This window comes from Pelodiscus sinensis, chromosome 20 (assembly GCF_052426305.1).
Source record: "Pelodiscus sinensis isolate ZL-2025 chromosome 20, ASM5242630v1, whole genome shotgun sequence".
Classification (NCBI taxonomy): domain Eukaryota; kingdom Metazoa; phylum Chordata; order Testudines; family Trionychidae; genus Pelodiscus; species Pelodiscus sinensis.
In genome coordinates this window covers 22,972,235-22,992,932 of record NC_143071.1, presented here as the reverse complement: position 1 = coordinate 22,992,932, position 20,698 = coordinate 22,972,235, and positions in this window count along the sequence as shown.

Sequence of the window (20,698 nt, the reverse complement as noted above, 5' to 3'; positions counted from 1 at the left end):
TAGACTACAATGCGCGGATCGAAAGATTGATCCGCTATTTCGAAAAAGAGCGTCCAAACTGCCGGACGCTCTTTCGAAATTGAAAGCCACCCGGAACTGCTTCTGCCAGGGTATGGGGGCAGCATTTCCTTCCGGGTGCTGCCTGCCTGCCCTTTGCAGAGACGCGTGGTGAGAGGGACACTCCTGAACACCCGTTGCTCTGCTCCTGCAGCTGCCTTTGCTGTCCCTTGAGGAATTTTGCAAGGCATTGCAGTGCTGCTTTGGAGTGCTCAGCTTCCTGGGACACCCCAGCAGCTTTTTTCTTTTGAGGTTTTTCTGCTTGCAGACCCTTATTTTTGGCATGGAGCCAGAGCTGCCCCTGGGCAGGCGATGGCCCCACACCACCATACTGCAGCTGTTGCTGCATCTTCATGAGACAATCATGAGGCTCCTTCCCGAGCTGGACCCAGACCAGAGGGACGAGGGGTTCCCCCGTCCGGCAGCCACACTGCCCTTGCCTCCGAACTTTTTCGTGGAGAGGCGTGTTTGGAGGTTTGACACCAGCTCTGACTGGTGGGACCGGCTCGTGATGGAGATCTGGGATGACCAAGACTGGCTACGGAACTTCCGCATGAGAGAGACCACTTTCCAGGAGCTCTGTACCTGGCTCGCCCCTGCTCTGCAATGGCAAGACACCCACCTGCGGCCCGCCATCCCCCTGGAAAAGAGGGTCGCCATTGCCCTCTGGAAGCTGGCAACCCCCGACAGCTACCGCTCCGTGGGACACCAATTTGGCGTGGGGAGATCTACTGTCGGGGCCGTCTTGATGGAGGTAAGTCATTGTCTGGGGACAGTCACAGTTTGGGGTGGGGGGAAGGGAGACTGTCAGGAAGGGCCAAGTGGAGTGGGAGTGGGAGGGAGCTCCTCCACTCACCCTGAATTGTGGGGGGGGGGGGTTCTGAGGAGGGGATTCCCGGGCTGTTTGAGAGGGAAGGTGGGCGGTGGGTTCTCCTCCTAAGACATAAGGCACCCCTTCTAACACTTTGTTGTCTGTCTCGTTCTGCAGGTGGTGAGGGCCATCAATTCGGAGCTGCTCAACAGGCTCATCTGTCTACCGGATCTGGACAGCGTCATGGCCGGCTTTGCTGCCCTCGGCTTCCCCAATTGCGGAGGAGCGCTCGATGGGACACACATTGCCATCCGTGCACCGCCCCATCGAGCAGCCCAATTCATAAACAGAAAGGGCTACTTTTCTATGGTCCTCCAGGCCCTGGTCGACCATCGTGGACAGTTTTCGGACATTTGTGTTGGGTGGTCAGGGCGGGCACACGATGCCCGCATCTTCAGGAACTCGTACCTCTACCGGAGGCTTCAGGCAGGAACATTTTTCCCCCATCGCCAGTTTGCGGTTGGGGATGTGCACATGCCGGTGTGCATAGTGGCTGATGCCGCCTATCCCCTGATGCCGTGGCTGATGAAGCCCTACACCGGCCAGCTGGATGCGAGCAAGGAGCAGTTTAATGCTCGCCTTAACCGGGCTCGCAACCAGGTCGAATGTGCGTTTGGCCGTTTAAAGGGCAGATTCCGGTGCTTGCTCACACGCCTCGACATGGGGGAGACCAACATCCCCGAGGTGGTGGCCGCGTGTTGCGTCCTCCATAACCTCGTGGAGAGGAAAGGGGAGGCCTTCCTACCAGGGTGGGGGAGAGCTGCTGATGCCCAGGAGAGGCTCTTTGCCCAGCCCCGGACAGCTGCCATCCGCCAGGCTCACCGGTCTGCAGTTGGCATCCAGGAGGCCCTCCGGGAGCAATTCTCCAGTGGAGGCCACTGAGTGCACTGAGGGGCTTCTGCCTGGGGACTGGGCCCTGGCCCCCAATAGAAGCTTCCCTCCACAACCCATCTCCTGACCCAGTTTGGACACATCACTTACACCAGGGTGTGTTTCAAAATAAAATGTTCTCTTTACTTATTTATAATTTTGTACATATTATCAAACAATGTTGCAAACATAACAAATTTTTTTTTCATTTTTGTTGTTGCCAAACTATATACAATAAACAAACAGTTCGTTTAACCCTTTGTTTGTGCTTAATAACTGGGGTGATGGGGGTGATTGAAACCTGGAGGGGGGAAGGGGAATGGAAACCTGGAGGGGGGAAGGGGACTGGAAACCTGGAGGGGGGAAGGGGATCAGGTTGAACGGGGCTTGGCAGATTTCCCTTTCCTGGCTGGGCCTCGTGTTTGGGGTGCTCCCCGGCTACGGGATCGGGTGATGCACCTGTCGGTTGGCTGGCTGCTGGGGGGCTCTTGGGACGTGGAAGCCTGGGGGAGAGGAGGGCCAGGGGGAGAGAGGGGCTGGGGAGCTGGGGGGGCTGGGGGAGAGGGAGGTCCAAGGGGGGAAAGGGCTGCTGTTGTGGAAGGGGGGTTTGGTGGGGTGGGGTCATGGGGTGCTGGAAGAGCAGGACCAGGCACAGCAGCAGGCAAGCCGCTGACCTCCCTCAGGGTGGCGTACAGCACCGTGCGCTGCAGGACCAGCTCATTCATGAGCCGATCACGCCACCGCTCCTCTGCCTCCGCCCTCTGTAGCAGGATGGCGTTCTGCTCCTGCACAGACTCGACATGCTGCCGGAGGATGTCGGTGTAGACACACCTGTGTCTGCGGCTCCCATGTCTCCGAGATGGAGATGGAGATGGAGATGGAGGTGGGGCTGGGGTGCTGCGGCCCTCTTCCACGGCTGGTCCGGCTGTGGAGGAAAAGAAGAAGACACAATCAGTCCTATAAACTGGACTCTGTAGCACTTACAATACTAACAGGATGGTTTATTAGGGGATGAGCTTTCCAGGGCCAGACCCACTTCCTCAGATCAGAGTAACACGGCTACATTTCTATCACAATCAGTCATGTGTGCAACAGCTGTCCAAAAGGGCATGCCCTCTCCCTTGAGACAGGGGAAGCAGACATTCTGAAGGTCACACTGTGTGTGTGTGTGTGTGTGAGAGAGAGAGAGAGACCTGGGCATCAGCCTGAGCATGACAGGTTTCCCTTGTGCATCACCCACTGTGCACCTACCTCCCCCCCCCCCCGGGTGTGACACAAACTCACTGTACTCACCTGCTGCTTCCTCTCCCGCGCCAGATGACGCCTGGGAGGCCTCAGAGGTCTGGGTGACTGGCTCCAGGGTGAGGGTCGCCGTCTCCTCGCTGTCCTCCTCCTCTGGGCCCATGTCCCCGTCTCCAGACTGCTGTAGCTCCCGCTCTGGAGCGTCCACCACCGGGTCTGCCAGTCCGGACTGCACGAACCTCCGTGGTGTGCGTGCTTCTGCACTGCCACCCAGGATCTGGTCCAGCTCTGGGTAGTAGGGGCAGTAGTGGGGGGCTGCCCCAGACCGGGAGCTCTCCTCCCTGGCTTTGGCGTAGCCCTGCCACAGCTCCTTTACCTTGGAGCGCACCTGGTCCTGTGTGCGGGGGTAGTGGCCCTTCTGGGCCAGGGCTTCAGCCATGCGGCCATAAATTTCGGCATTTCGCCGCCGGCTTTGAGGGCCTGTAAGGCCTCCTCCTCTCCCCACAGCTCCAGCAGGCTCTTGATCTCTGCGCCGGACCAGGATGGTGCCCGGCGCTTGGAGCCCTTGGCTGGGTCCCCAGAAGGCTCGGTGGAAGGGCCAGGACGCTCTTGGGGCTGGGACATGCTGCAGCAAGGTCACCGTGTGCTCTGGCTCCTTGTCTGCAACAAGTGGCTGTGAGGGTTCGCCTGTCCCTTTAAGGAATGGCTGCAGCCAGGAACCACAGACATGCAACCCATGGGCCAGATTGTCCACCAGGGCTTCTTCCTGGAGGCCAATAATTTCGAAAGAAAGGGCTCCCCCCGTCCAGACTCACGTTCTTTCGACGGATCTCCCTCGAAAAAGGCGTTCTTCCTCGTGAAACGAGGTTTACCGCCGTCGAAAGAAAAGCTGCGTTCTTTCGATTTAATTTCGAAAGAACGCGGCTTGAGTCTGGACGCAGGGGAAGTTCTTTCGAAAAAAGGGTACTTTTTTCGAAAGAACCCCTGAGTGTGGACACGGCCAAAGAGCCACCAATTAATTAATCCTCATGGAGGATTCCCCCATGGGCCAAAACTTAGTTGCAAAAGAGAGGAAAAACCATTTCCAACAGCACAGACATCAGATCCAAACTCACAAACCAGAAAACAAAACCTGACAGATTTATCTAGACTTTACCCTACTTACACATTATAAAGAGTCTTTTTCTTGGAAAGAGACATGTCTTCTGTCTCCTTCAGTACCTAGAAAGCAAACTGGCTCAGAGACAAAGGAGGGAAAACCCCAAAATTCCTTTGTCTCAGTTTGAAATTCCTATTTGCATTTCTATTGGCTGACCACTACCTGGCTAGTTATAGGGGACATAGTTAACCCCTTAGTCCCCCAGCCATGACAAATACAAAGACCAGATTGCTTTCTATTCCTTAAATCAGTGGTGGGGAATCTTAGGCCCAGGGGCCAGATGCATCCCCCAGCTTGCCTGGATCTGGCCCCTGAGGTTCAGGGCCCACCCAGCCTTTGGGGAGCCAGCACTGGCACTCCAGCCAGGCCTGCTGCCCCACCATGGGGCTGGAGCACACAATCTACATGTCTTTCCAGGACCAATCACAGTTTGTACTTACAGGACAAACAAGACTATTCACATATCTTTGGTTTGAGTATGGCATCATTAAGTTCCTAAAGTATCACTAATGGCCCTCTTAAGCACACTTAGAATTAACACCAGATTCATACTTCATATGTCAAACTTCACATAGAAGAATAATGCACAAAAATAGGATATGCAGACTGTAACTTAAAAATGTATATATTACAAGATGGATGTTGCATGAGGGCTACCTCTACACTGGCATGATTTTCCGGAAATGCTTTTAACGGAAAAGTTTTCCGTTAAAAGCATTTTCGGAAAAGCGCGTCTAGATTGGCCACGGATGCTTTTCCGCAAATCTAGACGCGCTTTTCCACAAAAAAGCCCTGATCGCCATTTTCGCAATCGGGGCTTTTTTGCGGAAAACAAATCTCTGCTGTCTACACTGGCCCTTTTGCGCAAAAGTCTTTCAGAAAAAGACTTTTGCCTGAACGGGAGCAGCATAGTATTTCTGCAAAAGCACTGACAATCTTACATGAGATCGTCAGTGCTTTTCCGGAAATTCAAGTGGCCAGTATAGACAGCTGGCAAGTTTTTCCGCAAAAGCAGATGATTTTGCGGGAAAAACTTGCCAGTCTAGACACAGCCAAAGTGTTTTCAAGTTATTCATATTCACATTTGTGTAACCCTTCTGCCAGGCTGAGTTAATAGCAGCAAGGGCCGGGTTCAGTATCTAGGGGTCTCCTCCCAACAAGGTAATACAACACTGGCTCGAGCCCCCTCCCAGTGACCTGGGAAATCTTACATACACCTCTGGGTGCCTCAAAGAGGCAATTCTTCCCCTCTCACAAGCACAGAGCCTCAGTATAGCAGCAAACCTTTAATAAAATGAGGTAACTGACATCATTATTAACTTGGGAAAACACCACAACTCGGATTCATAGACCAAGCATGAGCGAAGAGCCTCCCCCCAGCCACGAATCCCCCAAAGTCCCAAAGTCCAACACCCCAAAAATCTCTGCCCCGGGTCAGTGCTGTCCCAGGGTTCAAAAGTTCACCTGGCAGGGTTTTACCATCCCAACCTGAAGGGGCGGGGATTGATACACCTTACGTGGTCCACCGATGGCTCCGCCTGTCCGTAGGGTTCTGCCACCGCCATCTACGCGAGTCACTCTGCCGCACTCCACCTGTCGTCCAGTGAGCCGCCTCAGCTGTCCCACGAACTGCCTGGCTCCGCCAGCCGTCTCAGTCCACGACCCTGGCCGCCAGCTGGTTGCTCCTTGCAGCTGCTCCACTGGCTGTCTGCTGCCGCTCCTACGTCCCCGCCAGCTGCTCTGCTGTCCGCCTGCGCTTGCTGGTAGTCCCTGCAAGCTGCTCTGCTAGTAGCTCAGCAGCATAGCACCAGGCTCCCCACAGCAATAGTGGTTTCAGCTCTTCCGCAAGTTCAGCTCACAATAGAGGAGCCTCAGTGCTAGTGCTCCATTGGCCCACAGTGAAGTCAACACTGCAGCTCACAACTAGACTCTAAATGGAATCCCAATTCGTTCTGATATTCCACAGTGGAGAGGGTGCAATCAGTGTTGTTTAGGCCCTCAGACAGGGCCCTACCACCAGGTTCAAGGACCTGTCCTCAGCCTCTCTCAATTTGACTGGGTTTGGAACCCATGCCCCTTGTGTAGCGAGTGCTACTTAGTTTATGGTGAATTCCTCTGTCATAAACAGTTCCACCATTCGTAGAATCATAGTATCATAGGACTGGAAGGGACCTCAAGAGGTCATCGAGTCCAGCCCCCCACCCTCAAACAGGACCAAGCTCCGTCTACACCATCCCTGACAGATGTCTATCTAACCTGTTCTTAAATATCTCCAGAGAGGGAGATTCCACCACCTCCCTTGGCAATTTATTCCAATATTTGACCACCCTGACAGTTAGGAATTTTTTCCTAATGTCCAATCTAAACCTCCCCTGCTGCACTTTAAGCCCATTACTCCTTGTTCTGTCCTCAGAAACCAAGAGGAACAAATTTTCTCCTTCCTCCTTGTGACACCCTTTTAGATATTTGAAAACCGCTATCATGTCCCCCCTTATCTTCTTTTTTCCAAACTAAACAAGCCCAGTTCATGATGCCTGGCTTCATAGGTCATGTTCTCTAGACCTTTAATCATTCTTGTCACTCTTCTCTGTATCCTTTCCAATTTCTCCACATCTTTCTTGAAATGTGGCGCCCAGAACTGGACACAGTACTCCAACTGAGGCCTAACTAGCGCAGAGTAGAGCGGCAGAATGACTTCACAAGTTTTGCTTACAACACACCTGTTGATACAACCTAGAATCATATTTGCTTTTTTTGCAACAGCATCACACTGTTGACTCATATTCAACTTGTGGTCCACTATGACCCCTAGATCCCTTTCCGCCATGCTCCTTTCTAGACAGTCGCTTCCCATCTTGTCGCATTCCATTGTCCTTGATTCGCCTAATCAGGGTAACAACACTTTTATCCCCCCTGCCTCAATAACAGAGAGACTGGGGATCCCACATACTAGACAGGGTGGGTGTGTCTATGCAAATTGGGATCAGCCCCTGAAGTCTCTTTGCACCACTCGCCACAGTTGTCAGGGTAGAGCTTAACCTGATCCCGCTTACATCTGTAAGCTGAGATATACTTTATGCATGATGTCTCATGTAAGATACAGTTGGAAAAGGCTTTTATTTATTGAACATTATTATCCCATTCATACTGATAGAATCACAGAATATTAGAACCTTGAAGGGACCCCAGGAGGTAACTGAGTCCAGTCCCAGCCCTCACAGCAGGACCAAGCACTGTCTAGCCCATCCCTGATAGATGTCTGTCTAACCTGCTCTTAAATATCTCCAAAGATGGAGATTCCACTGTGATGGGGTGCGTTCACAAACGACCCCTCAGAGGTGACTCCTGGGGTGCTGTCATGGCCACTGCCACTTGCCTTCCTGCTCTGTGGGGCTCCTCACTGCCTGGTCCTGCTGGGCCAGCTCCGCTGGTCTCCCCCAACCAAGACCCCAAGCAGAGATCCCTGCCCCCACCGAGAAGCAGCACAGACACCGAACCTCTTCCGGTCCGAGGAGAGTGCAGTTTAGGGCCCAGCTTCCTGGGATGCCAGTCCCCAAATGGGCTCAAACCCAAAGAATTAGGTAAGCTACTTTAACAATGAAAGGGGGAAGGTGCACACTGATTGCTCCCCCAAGTAATAATTATTTGCGCTGGGTTTGATAGAAAATAAGTGATTTTATTAAGTACAAGCAGTAGGATTTAAGTGGTAATAAGTGAGAACAGGCACAGCAAAGTAGGTTAGGATATGTCTACACTACCACCCTAGTTCGAACAAGGGTGGTTAATGTAGGCAACCGAAGTTGCAAATGAAGCCCGGGATTTAAATATCCCGGGCTTCATTTGCATCTTGCCGGGCGCCGCCATTTTTAAAGCCCCAGTAGTTCGGACTCCATGCCCGTGGCTACACACGGCACGCAGTAGGTAGTTTGAATTAGGCTTTCTAATTCGAACTACCATTACTCCTCAGCTTCTTCATGTGACACCTTTTAGATACTTGAAAATCACTATCATGTCCCCTCTCAGTTTTCTCCTTTTCAAACTAAACAAACCCAATGCTTTCAGTCTTCCCTCAGGATGAGAGTGGGGGAAATCCAACAAAGGTTTCCCATCATATGGAAATTCTATGTATAGGCAGAGGAGAAGCAAGCTAAAGACAATAATTGTTTTCCTCCTCTACCTATCTTCCCACAAAGAGATACTTGATAACTGGAAACAAAAGGACTGTAATGAGGGGTGGGATAAGGGGGTGGAGAGATTTCTAGACCTGGGGTAGAAAGATAACTGGCCTGTGGTGAACTCTATTTAAACAATATCAAGAATGAGAAGTTGTGTAACCAGTTTTTTAGTGAATCTAGCTTAGATTACATGCTTTATAGTATATTCTTAGTAATTTGCTTTGCTCTGTTTGCTACCTCTTTGACCACCTTTTCATAGTCAAACTTATTTTTGGTTTATAATATAACTCAATTTATGTAATTTTTAATGGGTGAGAGGCTGTGCATGCATTCTTTCACATTGAGTGAGGAGGCAAAGTTCATAAACTTTGGTTTTGTATCACAAGGGGAAGTGAACATCTGGGTGCTTTAGTAAGTCTCTTAAGCGGAGTACTTCCAGAGCTGATCTTGGTGTTGGTACAGCAGCTGACTGTGTCCCTGCCCATGTCCTTGGCTGGAGAGGCTTGAAAGCTTGTCTCAGCAAGGCCATGTAAAATGAGCCCAGGCTGACTAAGAACATGGGCTCAGTGGCATCCAAAACACCTCATTTGGCATGCCAGGGGTCCCAATCCATCACAAGTGGGTTTTCAGAATCCCCTTTCAGGCAAGTTTCCCCCTGGTGCCTCCCACCTGTCAGCTGCCCCAGTGGACCAACTCTCAGAGCCTCCCACTGGTTGCAAACAGCTGTTTCACAGCATTTGGGACACTCCAGGAGGGAGTGGAAGGAGCAGGGATGAGGTGAAGAAGAAGCGGGGCAGGGGATATGAAGTGGGGAAAGGGATGGAATGGAGGTGAGGTGTGAGGGCTTGAACACCACTCACTACAGAGGAAGTCAACACCTATAGATTTCAACCTTGATAGCTACTTTGAAAAGGCCTATTCAAGGCAATGAGCCTTTAGGTAGAACAACAGGCCTTAGGTGAAACTTATTCCTACTTGATAGTTCCTGAGAACACTTTAGACCATCTGGCTATTGATGGCTGCTATGCAAGGACATGTGACCATCTTGGGAGGTCAGTATTTTTCCACAAACTAGTTCCTGCCAAACAAAAATGATTAAAGGTCTAAAAAACATGAGGGCTGACTGAAAGAATTGGACTTGCTTAGTTCAGAAAAGAGAAGACAGAGAGGACATGATAGCAGTTTTGAGGTATCTAAAAGGGTGTTACAAAGAGGAGGGAGAAAAATGGTTTTCCTAGGTCTCTGATGATAGGACAATGGGAAGAAGCAATGACCTTAAATTACAGCAAGGGAGGTTTTGGTTGAACATTAGTAAAAACTTCCTAACTGTATGGGTGGCTAAACACTGAAATAAATTGCCTAGGGAGGTTTTAGAATCTCCATCACTGGAGATATTTAAGAGCAGGTTGGATAGACCTCTATCAAGAAGATGTAGATCAGTGGTCACCAACCAGTCTATCGGGATCTACTGGTAGATCTTGAAGCCTCTGACAGATGATCTTGACTTGTTTGGCCACTTCAGCTGCCTCCTCTCCCCACCGCTGCACATCTCCTGCCCTTTGCCTTGGAGCTATTTCCTTCTCCCACCCTGTATTCTATCTCCACAGAACAGAGGGTACGTCTACACTGCATCCCTAGTTCGGACTAGGGATGCAAATGGAGACGACCGAAGTAGTTAATGAAGCGGGGATTTAAATATCCCGTGCTCCATTAACGTGATCTCGCCGGCGCACTAGTTCGAATCACAGCTGATTCGAACCAGGAAGTGCACGCCGGGACGCGTTAGTTCGGACTAAAGCCCTTAGTCCGAACTAATGTTACTCCTTTGAGGACGTACTCAGAGGGAGTGCACAGCAGGGCTTGGGATAGAGGGAGTTTGCAGGCTGCTTTTGAGAGACGTGCAGGGGTGAGCTTTCCTTATCCCCACTGCACCACCACACAGGAGCCACCTGTGGTAAGCAGTGTCCAGCTGGAGCCTGTATCCTGAATCTCTGTCCCAGTCATGTACCCCTCTTTCACCCCAACCCCCTTCTCTAGCCCTGAGCCCCCTGAACCCAAACTCCCTTAGGGTATGTCTACACTACAAAGTTAATTCGAACTAACAGACGTTAGTTCAAATTAACTTTGATAGGCGCTACACATACAAACCGCTAGTTCGAACTTAATTCGAACTAGCGGTGCGCTTAATTCGAACTAGATAAACCTCATTCCATGAGAACTAACGCCTAGTTCGAATTAAGCAGTTTGAATTAAGGGCTGTGTGGCCACTTAATTCGAACTAGTGGGAGGCTAGCCCTCCCCAGCTTTCCCTGGTGGCCACTCTGGGCACCACCAGGGAAACTCGTCTGCCCCCCTCCCGGCCCCAGAGCCCTTAAAGGGGCACGGGCTGGGTACGGTGCCTGTGCCAGGTGCAAGCCTACCAGCACCCAGCCAGCAGACCCTGCACCTGGCACAGCACGAACCAGCTACCTGCTGCCACCCAGCCCTCCGCCTCTTCCCGGGACCAGGCTGGCAGCTCCCGGGAGCCTGCCCGGGTCCGCAAGAGGCGAGCGCCCACCTGGTCTACTGCGAAGATCATGGACCTCATCCACGACCTCCGCACTAGGCACAGGAAAGTGGACGTCTAGGGCAGGATAGCTGCCAGCCTGGCCACTCAGGAGCAGGTTTGTATGAAAATCAGGGTGGTCCAGTGAGACCCCCAACCCTGATCCCTGAGCTTAGAATGGCCGTACTGGGTCAGACCAAAGGTCCATCTAGCCCAGTAGCCTGCCTGCCGACAGCGGCCAACCCTAGGTACCCTGGAGGGGATGGACCGAAACAATGACCAAGCCATTTGTCTCGTTCCATCCATCTCCAGCCTTCCACAAAGAGAGGCCAGGGACACCATTTCTACCCCCTAGCTAATACCACTCCATGGACCCAACCTCCATGACTTTATCTAACTTCTCTTTAAACTCTGTTATATTTCTAGCCTTCACAGCCTCCTGCAGCAAGGAGTTCCACAGGTTGACTATTTGCTTTGTGAAGAAGAACTTTCTGTTATTAGTTTGAAGCCTGCAACCCATTCATTTCATTTTATGTCCTCTAGTCCTTCTATTATGGGAACTAATGAAGAACTTTTCTTTATGCACCCTCTCCACACCACTCATGTTTTTATAGACCTCATAGACTCATAGACTTTAAGGTCAGAAGGGACCATTATGATCATCTAGTCTGACCCCCTGCACAGTGCAGGCCGCAGAATCTCACCCACCCCTGTTAGAATAATCCTCTCACCTATATCTCCGATATTGAAGCCTTCAAATACTTTGAAGGTCCCAAGATGCAGAGAGTCCTCCAGCTGTGATCTGCGCCCCATGCTACAGAGGAAGGCGAGAAACCTCCAGGGCCTCTGCCAATCTACCCTGGAGGAAAATTCTTTCCCGACCCCAAATATGGCGATGAGCTAAACCCTGAGCGTGTGGGCAAGACTCACCAGCCAGACACCCAGAAAGTTCTCTATAGTAACTCCTATCATCCCTCCATTGACCTATTTACCACTGAAAATGAATGGTCAATTAGTTACCAAGATCATATTCGCTCATCAATCCATCCCCTTATCATGGAATCATAGAACTGGAAGAGATCTCAGAAGGTCATCAAGTCTAGCCCCCTGCTCTAGGCAGGACCAATTCCAACTAAATCAACCCGGCCAGGGCTTTGTCAAGCCGAGACTTAAACACCTCTAGGGATGGAGACTCCACTACTTCCCTAGGTAACCCATTCGAGTGCTTCACCACCCTCCTAGTGAAATACTTTTTCCTAATATCCAACCTGGACCTCTCCCACCACAACTTGAGACAATTGTTCCTTGTTCTGCCATCTGTCACCACTGAGAACAGCCTTTCTCCATCCTCTTTGGAACCTCCCTTCAAGAAGTTGAAGGCTGCTATCAAATCCCCCCTCACTCTTCGCTTCTGCAGACTAAACAGACCCAAGTCCCTCAGCCTCTCCTCATAAGTCATAAGCTCCAGCCCCCTAATCATTTTGGTTGCCCTCCGCTGGACCCTCTCCAATGCGTCCGCATCTTTTTTGTAGTGTGGGGTCCAGAACTGGACACAATACTCCAGATGTGGCCTTACCAACGCCGAATAAAGGGGAATAATCACTTCTCTGGATCTCCTGGCAATGCTCCTCTTAATGCAACCTAATATGCCATTAGCCTTCTTGGCTACAAGGGCACACTGTTGACTCATATCCAGCTTCTCATCCACTGTAACCCCCAGGTCCTGTTCTGCAGAACTACAACTTAACTGATTGGTCCCCAGCTTGTAACTATGCTTGGGATTCTTCCATCCCAAGTGCAGGATTCTACACTTGTCCTTGTTGAACCTCATCAGATTTTTTGCGGCCCAATCCTCCAATTTGTCTAAGTCACTCCGGACCCTATCTCTGCCCTCCAGCGTATCTACCTCTCCCCCTAGCTTAGTGTCACCTCTATCATATCCCCCCTCCGTCTCCTCTTTTCTAAGTCCCAGTCTCTTTAGCCTCTCTTCATATGGGACCTGTTCCAAACCCCTGATCATTTTAGTTGCCCTCCCCTCTCCCATCCTCTCTCTTCCTCTCTCCCACCTCCTTTTCCCAGTCTCCCCGAGTTTTGTTAAATAAAGAGAGTTTCTATTTTTGAACACACGTGTCCTTTATTTTGTACATCAGGAAGGGGGGCTAGGGAGGGGTAAGTGGGAGGAGGTGAGGGAGGACTGGGGTGTCTCTGCGGGCTCCTCGGGGTGGAAGCTCTCCTGCAGCCCCCCAATTGACCTCCTCCCCGGATTGCAGCCTGTGGCTAGTGCAGCTGGGCTGATGGCCGAGTGCTGTGATGTGCCGAGTGTGGGCACTGAGGGGACTCCAAGCCAGGACTGCTTTGCAAGCGGGGAACCCCTGAGAACTGTCTGTCCGAGATGGGGGTCGGGTCCCTTTAAGCACAGCCCTCGGCTAGCCTGAGACAGCAGCTGCACGCTCTAAGTCCTAATCTGATGCCCTGCCGGCACTTCTTCCGGCCATCCTTAACCTCGGTTCAGGTTCCACTCAATGTGGACATGCTAGTTCGAATTAGCAAAATGCTATTTTGAACTAGTTTTTAGGTCTAGATGCACTAGTTCGAATTAACTAATTCGAATTAAGTTAGTTCGAATTAGTGCTATAGTGTAGACATACCCTTACAGAGTCTGTACCCTGAACCACCAACTGCACCCCAACCCTCTGCCCCTGCCTGATGAAAGGGAAGAAGGATGGGAGAGGGAGAAGGGATGCAGTGAGTAGGGGCAGGGCGGGGCCTTGTAGAAGAGTCATAAAGGAGGTGGGGCAAGGGTATTTGGGTTTGAGGTAGATCCTGGATTGCACATAAATTAAAAAAGTGATCCCATACTTTAAAAGGTTGGAGACCAGTGATCTAAGTGGAATGAGGTGTACCGGTAGTTCGAATTAGAGATCCTAATTCGAACTACCTACTCCATGCTGCGTGTAGCGCCGGGCACGGAGTTCGGAGTAAGGGACTTTTAAAAATGGCGGCGCCCAGGAAGATGCAAATGAAGCCTGGGATATTTAAATCCCAGGCTTCATTTGCAACTTCGAATGCCTACATTAGCCTCCTTAGTTCGAACTAGGGGGCTAGTGTAGACATACCCTGACATTACTATTGTCACGTTACTGGACTTTAAGAGAAGCAGCCAGATCACTGCTGCACTCATGGGGGGGGGGGGTTGCCCCCAAAAGTTGGTACAAAGGGGGCCATGTGAGATGTCAAACAAAAGCTTACCTTCTATTGATTCTGCATATGCTCTTCATATATCTGTAATGTCTGTGTGTGGAGTTATGAATATGTACTCTGTGTTAATACTGGAAGCTTCTCTGACTGTGGCTGAGCAACGGGCGAGAAAAGCTCACCCTATGGACATGCTAATTAGCAAGCCACCAGGAACAATAGGTCTCTTAAGTACCAGAGACACACCTGGGAAGGAATCTAGGTGCCTGGCCACTGACCATGTGACAGTCTCCAGCTTTGAAGAGTCCAGAAAGGGATAAAAATATGCCATGTGGCCGACTCCATCTTGGTGCTCAGCTCCGCTCTTCATCCCAGAGGCAGCCTTGCAGGGATCAATGAGCCGGAAAGAACTGTGGACCCACCCTGACATAGGATTTACACCCCGGACTCTTAAGCCTGCATCGAGAACTGGGAGATTCGATGCATGTAATGTATGATACTTTAACAACCTTACACTCATGCTTTTCTTTCTTTTAGTAATAAACCTTTAGGCTGTGTCTAGACCGGCAAGTTTTTCCGGCTTTTGCGGAAAAACTTGCCAGCTGTCTACACTGGCCGCTTGAATTTCTACAAGAACACTGACTCCCTACTGTCTGAAATCAGTGCTTCTTGTGGAAATACTATGCTGCTCCCGTTTGGGCAAAAGTCCCTTTTGCGCAAAGCTTTTGTGCAAAAGGGCCAGTGTAGACAGCTCAGATTTGTTTTGCGCAAAAAAGCCCCAATCGCAAAAATGGCGATTAGGGCTTTTTTGCGGAAAAGCGTCCGTGCCATTCTAGACGCTCTTTTCTGCAAATGCTTTTAACGGAAAACTTTTCTGTTAAAAGCATTTGTGGAAAATCATGCCAGTCTAGATGTAGCCCCAGATTTTAGATTCCAAAGGATTGGCTCAATGTGATTTGTGGGTAAGATCCAGAGTGTAAATTGATCAGGACCTGTGGCTGGTTTCTTGGGACAGGACAGAACTTTTTCAGGAAAGGTGAGATTGGGTTCTAAAACCTGTGTATTAGGCTCAGGGTTGTTTGGGGCACAGAGAGAGCTGGGGTGTCAGAGGGGTTTGCTCGTGAGGCTTCTGGCTGGCCAGGCTGGCACCAGAAGCACTCTGTGGGATTGGTTTGTGGCCTATTTGGGAAGGTCTCCAGTCTGGGGCTGTACGGAGCCCCTAATTTGAGCAATTTGCTCTGAGCAGATGCCCTCAGCTGTGCCCAGACCCAGCCTGGTCAGTCACAACTATGATAGGAAGACAGGTGGACCACAAGGTTACAGTGAGGCAATTATGTTCAACATATGCAGGGGCCTTGTGTTAGATTATGTTTGTAATAAATCCTGTATAACATCGAAGGAGAATCTCTGTGAAAGTCAGAAAAGAGGAATAGGGGACAGGCACCTGTAGGCAGTAATTATGACCTGAGCACTGAATGAATTAATCCAGACATTTTCAGTAGCAACAGAAATGAATGAACTCTCCAAAGGCATCAAAAGCAGTAACAAGTTTAACTAGCTGTGAAAAGATGTCAGGCAGGTATTGTGCAAAGAGGGAGATTTGGTCAGGGTTTGGTGGTAACTTAAAAAGGAAGGGGCACATGCCTCAGATGGGCTATTGCCTCCCTCCTCTCTTAACATCTCTTCTGTTACCTGGGTTATCACTGCCAGGACTCTTTGATGTGTTGCATGCTTTATTCCCCTCTGTCCACACGCACTGCGTGTGGTATTCTCTCTTCAGATGGAAGGCAATATCTTTTGTGACATGGTACAGCTAATGAGCTGTCCTGGGAGCTGAAAAGCTGACATGGGATTGATGAACTCTGCTGCTTGTTTCCAGGTCTGTCTTAATTATGACATGGAGAGATCGCTGTGTGTTTTAGTAAACACCATTCCTTCATGACTTTCAGCTGCTTCTCCATGGAAAACAAAACCACACCAAGATGTGTTTCTGAGGTTTGGGGGATTATTGGTGTGGGGATGGGAAGGGTCATGGGATATTTAATGTTTGGCTTTTTCTGGCCACCCACAGACGGAGGAGGAAGACATAATCGGAAATCTACTTTTCTCCCCCAATAAATGCAAGTGCTCCTCACATCTAGAGACTTGTAGCTCCCCACACAAAGAACAATTCCCCACAAATCTAGCCTGACTCACAAACTTTCCCCTTCAAGAGAGCTGCTGTCTCAGCTAGTCTAAGGCAAATCAGAGGGGTTTGTTTCCATTTTGGGTCACTAAGGCCTTCCCTTCCAAAGGAGCATCTCTCCCCTAATTGATGGTATCATGAGCTTTTGTGGGTACAGTTCACTTCTTCAGATGACAGGAATATTAGAAGTCCAGCTCCAAGAATAAATAGAGAAGGGGGGGGGGGGAGACAAAAATAAAGAGCGAGAAAGTGAGTAGATGGGTCAAAGAGTTACAACAGGCTGAAAAGAACAATTAACCTACCGACTAAACAATGGAGGTGCTAAGTTATGGGATGTGGAAGGCAGTGTGCTTGTTGTCACTTTTTGAACCATCTATTCACTGTCCCTCTCTTTTTATTTTTTTCTCCTTTCCCCCCCCCCTCCTTTTTTCTCCCCTTCTCCCCTCTCCACCCCCGCAGTCCGTTATTTATTCTGGGATGTGGACGTCCAACACTCCGGTCATCTGAAGAAGTGGACTGTGCCTACAAAAGATCACAATACCATCTACTGTACATGTTTTGTTAGTCTTTAAGGTGCTACTAGTCTAGGTGTTGTTTTTTTAAGTTTTTCCTGTTACAGACTAACTCAGCTACCTCTCTGAAGCTTTAGATCCCTGTCATGGGGCTGACTTTCCTGCCTGTTCCAGAGGGCAGTGTGCAGCCAGACAGGAACCCCCCTTGTAACATCCATTTTTGCTTGCCTGGAGCATACAGGGCACACAGAGCAGAAGGCCCAGGCTGTGTGACCGTGAATGGCTGTAAACAGAGATACGCCAATTGCTGACCAAGAGGCTGCCAAGGAGTGCCCTTGACTCAAACCCATATTGATACGAACACACATCCATCCGCGGGGGGAGGAATCTCTCGCCCAGTAAAAAAATGTCTAGTATTCACAATTTAGTTCTCTCTCTTGCAAGTGTAAATTAACTTGAAACTTGCTTGTAAGAACTGGCGCCACAAAACGGACCAGTACAATTCGGCATCTTAGATAAGAAAGAGGATACGGGCCCCCAGGGGTATAAAGATGGGTTCAGCAGCGCATTTTCTCTGAGTGTCACTCTACCATCTATCTGCTGGTAGGGTTAGGTGTTTGATCTCCCGAGGTTCCAGAGGGGACGCCCACCTCGTATTCGTCTTTCCTAGGAATTGAGAGACCGGCCCTGGCCTGACACGCTGGAGTCGAGAGGCACAGAAAGGGGTAAAAATTGTACCTGGATGTGGTCCTTTGTTTAAGTATATATATACATAGACTTAGAGCTCTTTAAAGATTAAGCTGTCACTTGGTATCATTATTTCTATTTTCTATCTTTATTTTCTTTGTAACCATTTTTAAAATTTGTATTTGTTAGCATTTAAGAAATAGAGCAATAGCCATTGTAACCATATGCTTTTATAAGTCTTTTAATAAACCTGTAACTGTTTAAGCTTTAACCTGACTCCTTCAGTTGCTGTAACAGAACCAAGCACAATTTAAAAGAACTTCAGCCGGTCATAAAAGGGACAGACATAGGGAGAGCTTGGGCATTTGGATCTGTGTCACTCCCAGGTGACAAGATCCGTTGGGGCACCTTTTCAGCCTTTCCCAGGCTGCCCGCTGCGAAGGAACCCCTGTGTTCTAGCAGCTAAAATCTAAGGTGTAATAAGCTCTTCCTATATAACGAGGCGTCTGTTGGCCTGCTGGCCACCCTCTGCGACGGGACCCCGGTCCTAACAGTAAAGACACGGACGTTAAACCTTTTCTCGGAAACACACATACACACACACTGCCCTGACCGTCGGCTGACACAGGGGTAGGACCCTGAGTCTCTATATAAAGTCGTGTTAACACAGGGCTCACTGGCCCAAGTCCCAACACACCATCACTGGTCGGCCCTTTACAATGGGGCTGCGACAGCAGTTCACTGATGGGGTGGGACAGCACCCCTGGTATGGGGACCTGGGCCCATCCTACTTCACCAGTGGGAGTGGCAGGATGGTCCACCACTCCCTCAGTGGGGGAATCCCACCAAAATGCGCCAAGGTTCCTAGGATGGGAGAGGCTGCTCCTGCACCCTCCCTTGGCCACTTCCTATCTGGATTGATGGGGTCTCTTCCCCCAAGCTCACGGGATCCTCCACATTCCCAGGGGTGGCTTCTCCTCTGTAGATGGTGGTGCAGACATCCCAACTAGTCCCGGCATCTTCACTGGCTTCTCCTGGGGCTGCTCACTGATGCAGGTCAGGAGCTCCCTTCCTAGGTCCTTCTCCTCTGGCAGTCAGTCCACTAGCCTCTCCCCAGGCTTTTACAGCTGAGCTACAGTCCATGCATGCCTGGCAGGGCTTCTTTAGCCAGGGTAACCTGACTAAACCCTGTGAGTTCAGTACAGGGCCTTGCCTCATCACAATCCCCTGAGTACCCTGGCAGATGATCTATAAACAGGGCAAATCAGGTGTAAACTCTAGCTAAGGAGGCATTCCCCCTCAACCTCTGAGCAAACCATGGAAATGTAGTCAAGTGGGAGGGGCTCACCACCCCCAGAAGATACTTGCTGCCCTAGATGGGATTGCACTTCATTTCTAGCCTCAATCACTGCTCCTGCTTTGGTAGTTAGACTTCTATTTTTAGATCACTAACTGGGCCAGAGTTAGCATGAGACGTCCAGCCAGGTGAGGAGGCATCAGAACCATGTTTTCAGATACCCAAATGTGCCCCCAAAGACCATGCAGGCCCTGCTGAGCCTGGCATTGAGCTGTTCCCTGGAGCGATCAAAGTGGCCTGGGTAGGGCTTCATGAGTCAGGGCAAGAGAGGGTAGGCTACATCTTCCACCGTGCACATTGGCATGTCCATGTCCCCAACCCTGATGGTATGGGCGGGGAAAAAAATTCAAGCATAAAGCTTCTTGAACACACTCAAATTACAGAAGATGCAGGTGCTGTGTGCCTTGCCTGACCACCCGATGTACGGGGTGGTCCACAATTGCTTTCAAGATCACCGAGAAGGACCCCTTCCAGTTGATGTAGACAGGTCCCTGGTGGGCAGGGGCCTGGATGGGGATGTGGGCGCCATCAATAGCACACTCCACCCCACAGTTGGGGAAGTCCATGTCGGCAAAGTCAGTGATGATGGAGTCTACATCACTGAGGTTGATGACCCTGCACAACAGTATGGTGTTGATAGCCTGCATCACCTGTAGAAGGAGACAAACAAAAAACAAACTGAGCATCACAGGGTGGCCAGAGCCCTCAGGAGGTCCCTGAGCCTAAACCCCCCTTTCTCCTTCAGCAGTAGCACCCCTTCACATACCCTATCCCCAGCAGGGCTTTGTGAGGGTGGGAATGAAAAGCCTCCCTGGAAGGGGGTTTCCACACACACACACCGCAGCTCCCTCTTTCCCTAGGGAACCCCATTCCAGCAGTCCACCCCACTCCTGGGACAATAGCCCAAGAGCACCATACTAGCATGAGCAGGGTCGATCTCCCTGCACCAAGCTTTCACAGAGTGATTGCCACTCACTTCTCGAGAGGGATGGTTGGTCTCATGTGAATGTCCCATCACCTGAAGATAGGGACAACCCACTCACAGAGCTCCAGAAAGGTGTCCTTCCTCAGACAGAAATTCTGGAGCCACTGCTGGTTGTCCCACTGATCCATGATGAGTTCATCCCACTAGACTGCACTAATGTCCAGATGCCAGAAGCGGTGATGCACAGAGTGCAGGGGAGGGTGGGTGGGATCCAGCAGCATGAGCTGTGCCTGCAGAGAGCAGACAAGGGTCTCCAAGAGGAGCAGGGGGTTGGGTTTCTCCAGAGCCTGGGAGGCAGCCTGCAGAAAATGCTGCCTGCGGTGCAGCACAAGCTACAATAGCCATCTAGTGCCTAGATGCAACTCCTGCTTCATAGCTGGAGTACTGAGGTGCCTGCAAGGGAAACCACAGCAGGCAAGAAAGGCTTTGTTGTCCTTCAGTGAGCTGGCAAAGGAAAAAATCCTAAAACACTGCTGTACAGGGGAGTCCCTTTAAGAAAGAGCCTCAGATAGCATCAGGCAGCAGCCATGGTAAGTAACTTTTGTCTTGATGCCCTGCCTAAAGTGGTTCCAGGTGGCCTTAAATGCAAGTTAGTGTGGATGCTCTGTTTCAAAATAGCTAAACGATATTTCGATGAGCTTTTGGCATGTAGACACGCTATTTCAAAATAAGCTATTTCAGATTGTTTTCTTCCAGAATACCCTATTCCAAAATAAATGTGCAGTGTACATGTAGCCTTAAAGTCCTGGCCTTTGCAACATCCTCTGGCAAGGAGTTCCACAGGTTAACTGTGTATTGCATGAAGAAGTACTTCCTTTTGTTTGTTTTAAACCTGCTACCTATTAATTTCATTTGGTG